The sequence below is a fragment of the Chrysochloris asiatica genome, unplaced genomic scaffold (assembly GCF_000296735.1).
Source record: "Chrysochloris asiatica unplaced genomic scaffold, ChrAsi1.0 scaffold00126, whole genome shotgun sequence".
Taxonomy (NCBI): Eukaryota; Metazoa; Chordata; class Mammalia; order Afrosoricida; family Chrysochloridae; genus Chrysochloris; species Chrysochloris asiatica.
The window spans coordinates 3,453,747-3,460,900 of record NW_006408644.1 but is presented as its reverse complement, the minus strand read 5'-3'; the positions used below and the strand labels follow the sequence as shown (position 1 = coordinate 3,460,900).

The 7,154-nt window shown below is 39.2% G+C and overlaps 1 pseudogene; it reads right to left on the bottom strand.

Annotated features, from left to right (window-relative positions):
- Positions 1-1,189: 1,189 nt before the first annotated feature.
- On the bottom strand, positions 1,190-3,363 carry LOC102836737 (annotated as a pseudogene).
- Between the last annotated feature and the right edge of the window lie 3,791 nt (positions 3,364-7,154).

The following is a 7,154-nucleotide window of genomic DNA, read 5'->3' as shown; positions in this document are numbered from 1 at the left end:
GAAGCAGCAATAAGTAAAAATCAAAGGATGCATTGCATTGCATCTGTGGCAAATCTGATGCAAAATACGTTTTTAAAGTGTTAAATAGCAAAGGTGTCACTTTAAGGACTAAGAGTTGCCATTTAAAGCAATGGTATTTTCGTTTACTTAGAAGAATTGATGAATTTAAATTACGGTGCTAGCAAATAATATTGAAAGTACTCTCTACTTACAGTATTACAAATAAATTTGTCTTGGAAGAAGTATATTCAAAATAATCCTTAGAAATGAGAATTGTGAGACTTCACCTCTTGTACTTTGGGCATGTGGTCAAAATGGACTAGTCCCTGGAGAAGAGTCTCATTCTTGGTAAAGTGGACGGTCAACAGAAAAGAGAAAGTTCACCAACAAAATGGACTGACACACTGCAGTCATAGTAGTGTTAAACTAAGAACAATTGTGAGGATGGTGCAGGACTGGGCAGTGTTTCAATCTGTTGTATCTAAGGTCACTATGAGTCAAAGAACTGATGTGATGGTACCTAGAAATAACAGCAGTGCATATTTATAAATGCATACATTTGCTCTAGGTTTTCAAATTTGTTAAAGTACAGATCTCTATAGTATTCTTCTATTACCCTTTTTATTTCTGTTGGTTTTATTGTGATGTCATCCATTCAATTTCTTTTTCATATTATTTGCATCTTCTCCTCTTTCTTTGTTAGATTTGCCTGTGATACAACAATTTTATTAGTCTTTTCTAAGAAGCAACTTCTTGTCTTGCTCTTTATTTCTATTGCTTTTCTGTTTTCTGTTTCATTGATTTCTACTGTAATCTCTTTTATCTTTTTCTTCTAGAGACAATAGCTGTATTTTGCTTCTTTTTTTTATTGTTGGATATATTGGGTTAGGTTGTTGATTTTAGTTTCCCCTCCCCTTTTTTTTTACTGTATAAATGACATAATTTTATTTTGCATACTTTAATTTCAGAACAAGAAAAACAACTAAAAATGCAATACACAACATCTAACCCTACTCCCAAATAAGGGAGGAAGACAAGACTTGAAGGCCTTACATCCTGCCTTACACTCAAGGCCAAGGAGAAAAAATAATCATTGGTTATCAGCAGATGGAGCCAGGTGGGACGGGGACACTTAAGGCTGCTGTGGGAACCACAGGAACACTATAGAGAGGGCAAAAGTTTTGTATGCCTAATCTGCTTCTTCCATGTGAGGTGCGTCCTCATCACCCTCAAGGGGCATGGGGGATTCATCAGAAACAGCAGCACTGGGTTCCTTAGCTGCCACTTTGTCTTCATCAATGTCTAAGTCCAGCTCTATCTTGCAGTAGATTGCAGTTGGAGTGAGTCTGAGGACCCTTAATGGAGAGCCAGAAGAGATTAGTGCAATTTCAAAGAGCTGGACCACCAGGTTCTTGATAGCTTTGTCATTCTTGTCTGCTTCAGACTTTTATTCAGTGTCTCCATGATGGAGTGATCGGGATTGATCTCCATGTCCTTTTTGTCCATCATGTAGCCCATTTTAGAGTTGTACTGCAGTGCCTTGGATTTCATGATCCACTACTTATTGCCATCTAGTTATATGTACTAGTCACAATGCAGCAGGGTGAAGACACAAGTCTATTGGAGATTGTTACCTTCTCAACCTTCTTATCCTAGATTTCTTTCATGAGCTTACAGAGTTTCTCAAACTTGGTCTTGTTCTCTTCCATTTTATTCTCCTCCTTCTCATCTTCTGGCAGCTCTATAGGCCTTCCTTGTTAACCGAGACAAGGCTGTTCTCATCAAACTCCTTGAGCTATTGCACAGAGTACTCGTCTATAGGCTTGGTCATATAAACAACCTCAAAGCTCCACTTCCATACACACTCCACAATGCAGAATTGGCTACCTGCTTTTGCTTTCACCAGTGATATAGTAGAAGGACTTCTGAGTTACCTTCATGAGAGAAACACACTCAGAGAGAGGAGTCATTTCATCTCCAGACAGAGAAGTGTGATATCACAGCATCTTAGAAAGGTGTAACCGGTAGAGTCCTCATGGACTCCAAGCTTCATGTTCTTAGAGAATGCCTCATAGAATTCCCTATAATTCTCCTTGTCTTCTGCCAGCTCAGAGAAGATCTAAAGGCATTATTGACAATGTTTTTGCAGATAACCTTCAAGATTTTGTTCTGCTCGAGCATTTCCTAAGAGATGTTGATGGGCAGATCCTCGGAGTACACTACACCTCGGATGAAGTTGAAATGCTTTGGTATTAACTCATCACAGCTGTCTATGGTGAACACATGGTGGACCTACAGATTAATGTTATTCTTTTTCTTTTTATTCTCAAAGAGGTCAAAGGAAGCCCAACAGGGAATGAACAATGCCCTGAATTCCAATTGACCTACAGAGAAGTGCTTCACTGCCAAGTGGTCTTCCCAGTCATTTGCCAGGCTCTTGTAGAACTCCCCATATTACTTCTGGGTAATGTCATCAGGATTTCTGGTCTAAATGGGCTTGGTCTTGTTTAGTTTTTCACGGTAACTGTACTTATCCTTAATTTTCTTGGTCATCTTTTTTTCTTGTTCTTCTTGTCCTCACTATCATCTTCCTCATCTAAGCCTACATCTTCAATCTTAGGCTTCTATTCTACATCGTATCTTCTTCTTCTTTCTCACACTTCTCTTCCTCTACCTCATCATCACTGATTTCCTTTTCTCATGCCCTCTCCAGATAAAGTGTCAGGGGATAGCCTAAGAACTGTAAGTGCTCCTTCACTAATCCTTTCACTCTCTTCTCCTCTGAGTACTATGTCTGGTCTTCTTTAAGATGCAGAATCACTTTGGTACCCCAACCAACAGGTTCACCGTGGTCAACATGAACAGTAAAGGAACATGTTGCAGAAGACACCCAGACATACTGCTAATTATCATTATGCTTTGTGATAACAACCACTTTCTATGTCAAAAAATAGGCAGAATAAAACCTATGCTAAATAGCCCAATCATGGAAATGTATGCACCAGCCTGCTGAGTCTCTATAAATGTTTTGGTACCATAAATGCAATGGTTCCCAGATTGTTTATGAGATTAGCCTTGGTCATACCAATGCCACTATCCACCAGAGTTAGAATACATTCCTGGGGGTTGGGTATGATGTCAGTTTTCAGCTCTTTACCACTTGCTAGCAAATCTTGTCCAAGTCACACTCTTATAGCAAATCTTGTCTAAGGCATCATCAAAAGCATTTGAGATCAACTTTCAGAGGAAATGTTCCTTGTTGGCATAGAAGGTATTGATGATGAGTGACATGAGTTGGGCAATCTCTGCCTGGAAGGCAAAGGTCTCCACCTCCTCCTCTCTGTGGTGCTCTTCCTCTGGCATCTTGAAGGGGAAAGGCTACAAGTAACAAACAGCTGCAGGAGGGTACTGAGTACAGCTCGCACAAAACTTGTGGGAGTAACTCAAGATAGCTTTCTTCCCTCTTTTTGAATGTGTGCATTTATTGCTACAAGTTGACCTCAGATAACTGCGTTTAATGTTTCTCATTCTTATTTCATTCTCATTTTATTCAAGGATTTTTTCAATTCATTAAAATAAAATAAAATCATGTATCACCTAGACTTCAGGGAAGGCTACAAAAGTGGTGTTGGATGATAGGGGGTTGTGCACTTGATACAGGTTGGTGCATTGTGCAGGTTGAGGAAGTCATGGTGATTGGACAGCCAAGTCCAAGAGGGAGTTTCAACCAGCCTAAAAGGTAGCTGGGGGAAATGTACGTGGTCCCAGAAGGAGTTCCTCTCAGCTTAGGGGGCAGTTGGCAGCAGGAAGCTTGGTCTGGGATTAAATTTCTGCCAACCTAAGGTGGGACTGGGGGCAAAGTATCCAGTTTTGGAAAGAGCTTCTTCCAGCATAGGGGTCAAATCACTGAGAGCAGATCATCCAGTCAAGAAAAGAGCTCCTTCTTATATAGAAGATACCTGGGAACAAGGTTCCTGGTACCAGAAGGAGTTCCCTGCCAGCCTATAATGCAGCTGGGAGCAGGACTCCTGATCCTGGAAGACAAGTCGGATGATCTAAGGGTGACTGAGGACAAAACACCTTATCTGGCACTGTATTTTGCTTTCCAGAAGAAGTGGAAAGCAATTGCCTCCAAATGCATGGGTGGTATGAATCCAATGCGTGAATCATGAGCACACACCTCTGATCTCAAGTCATCAGCTACTGTGTGTGTAGGGTATGATCACACTTCTGGTTACTGAGAGGACCTGGAGAATAAAGGGAAAATTGTACCTTTCTGAATATCAGCTACCTATATGGTCACTCCACCACTTTTCTGTCAATTTGTTGTACTGTAATGGCTTGTGAGTTGCTGTGATTCTGAAAGCTATGCCACTGGTATTTTAAATACCAGCAGGGTCATCCATGGTGGACAGGTTTCAGATGTGCTTCCCCACGAAGACAGACTAGGAAGAAAGAGTGACAAACTACTTCCGAATAGTCACTGACACCCTTATGAATAGCAGAGAAACACAGTCAGATACAGTGCTGGAAAATGAGGCCGTCAGGTTTGAAGGCACTCAAAATGTGACTGGGAAAAGCAGCCTCCTCAAAATAGAGTTGACCGTGATGACACGAATGGCATAAAGACCATGGGAGAAAAGACCATGGGATGTTCGTTTGCTGATGGGGCACAATTCAAAATGAACTCAAACAGCTGTAAACATCCATTGAAAATCAGAACATGGAATGTGTATGAAGTACAGTTTTGGGGAAATTGGAAGTTGTCAAAAATGAAATGGAATGCATAAACATCGATATTTTAAGCATTAGTGAGCTGAAATGGACATGTATTGGTCATTTTGAATCTAATGACCACATGGTTTACTATGCAAGAAATTACAAATTGAAGAGGAATGGTGTTGCATTCATTGTCAAAAAGAACAAATCCAGATTAGTCATGAGGTACAGCGCTATCTGTGATAGGAAAATATCCATGCGCCTACAGGGAAGACCAGTAAATACCACTACTATTCAAATTTATGCACCAACCACTAAAGCCAGTGAGGATGAAATAGAAGAATTCTACCAACTTCTTAAATCTGTTATTGATCAAACATGCAATAAAGATGTACTGATCATTACTGGTAATTAGAATACAAAGGTTAAGAGCAAAGAGGAAAAAACAGTAGTTGGAAAATATGGTCTTGGTGAAAAAAGAAAGCAGGAGATCACATTATAGAATTCTGCAAAACCAATGATTTGTTCATTTCAAATACTTTCTTTAGACAGCATAAGAGATGACTATACACATTGATCTTACTAGATGGAATACATAGAAATCAAATTGACAACATCTGTGGAAAGAGACCATGGAAATGCTCCATATGACCAGTCAAAACAAGGCCAGGGGCAGACTGTGGAACAGATCATCAGTTACATTTATGCAAATTGAAACTGAAGCTAAAGAAAATGAAAACAAGTCCACGAGAGCCAAAATATGACCTTGAGTATACCCCACCTGTATTTAGGGATCGTCTGAAGAACAGAATTAATACATTGAACATTAAAGAGTGTAATATCAAAAGAGTTGGGTGATGACATCAAGCACATCATACATGAAGAAAGCAAAAAGTCATTAAGAAGACAAGAAGAAGGAAAAGGTCAAAATGGATGTAAGAAAAGACACTCAAACTTGCTCTCCAGCATAGATATGCTAAAGCAAATGAGAGAATGAGGAGTTACAAAAGCTGAACAGAAAACTTCAAAGATGGGCTTTAGAAGATAAAGCCAAATATTATAACAAAATGTGCAAAGATCTAGAATCAGAAAAACAAAATGGAAGAACACACTTAGCATTTCTCAAGCAGCGGAAAATGAAGAAAACATTAAAGCCTCAACTTTAGTTATTGAAAGGTTCTCTTGGCAAATTATTGAATGATGCAGAAAGCATCAAAAAAAAGATGGAAGGATTACACAGAGTCACTGTACCAAAATGAAATGGTTAATGTTCAACTGTTTCAAGAGGTAGCATTTGGTCCAGTCCAATGATATTGATGGAGGAAGTCCAAGATGCATTGAAGGAATTGGCAAAGAACAAGACACCAGGAATTGATGGACTAAAAATCTTTCTAGAAAGTGAGGTGACACAGGAGGCACTCACTAATCTCCGCCAAGAAATTTGAAAGACAACTATCTGGCTGACTGATCGGAAAAGATCTGTATTTGCGCACATTTCAAAGAGAGGTGACCCAACGGAATGCGGAACTCATCAGACAATCTCTTTGATATCCCATGCAAGTAGAGGTTTTACGAAAGGTAATAAATACAGAAATGGCTACAAGTGTACACTGATAGAAAATTTTCAGAGATTCAAAATGGATTCAGAAGAGGCCGTTCAATGACGCATATCATTGCTTATGTCCGATGGATCTTCACTGAAATGGATTATCAGATAGATGCTTACCTGTACATTATTGACTATGCAAAAGCTTTCAATTGTGTGGATCATGAAAAGCTATGGGCAACATTGCAAAGTATAAGTATTCCAGAACACTTTATTGCACTCATGAGGAATCTGTACTTGGACCAAGAAGCAGTTGTTCGAACAGAACATAGGAACACTGAATGGCTTAAAATTAAGAAAGGTGTTCGACAATGTTGTTTTCTTTCACCATATTTATTCAACCTGCATGCTAAGCAAATAATCCTAGAAACTGGGTTATATGAAGAAAAACGAATCGGAGGAAGACTCATTAACAACCTCTGATAGGCAGATGATACAACCTTGTATGTTGAAAGCGAAGAGGACTTAAAACATTTACTGATGAAAAACGAAGAGCACAGCCTTTGGTATGGATTACATCTCAATGTAAAGAAAACAAAAATCCTCACCACTGGACCAATAAACAACATTCTTATTAATAGAGAAAAGGTTGAAGTTGTCAAGGACTTCATTCTTCTTTGATCAACTATCAACACTCACAGAAGCAGAAGTCAAGAAATCAAACAACATATTGCATCAAGCAAATTTGTTGCACAAGACCTTGTTAAAGTATTGAAGAGCAAAGATATCAGCTTGAGGACTAAGGTGTGCCTGACCCAAGCCATGGTATTTTCAATAACCTCATATGCATGCAAAAGCTGGAGAGTGAATAAGGAAGACCATAGAAGAA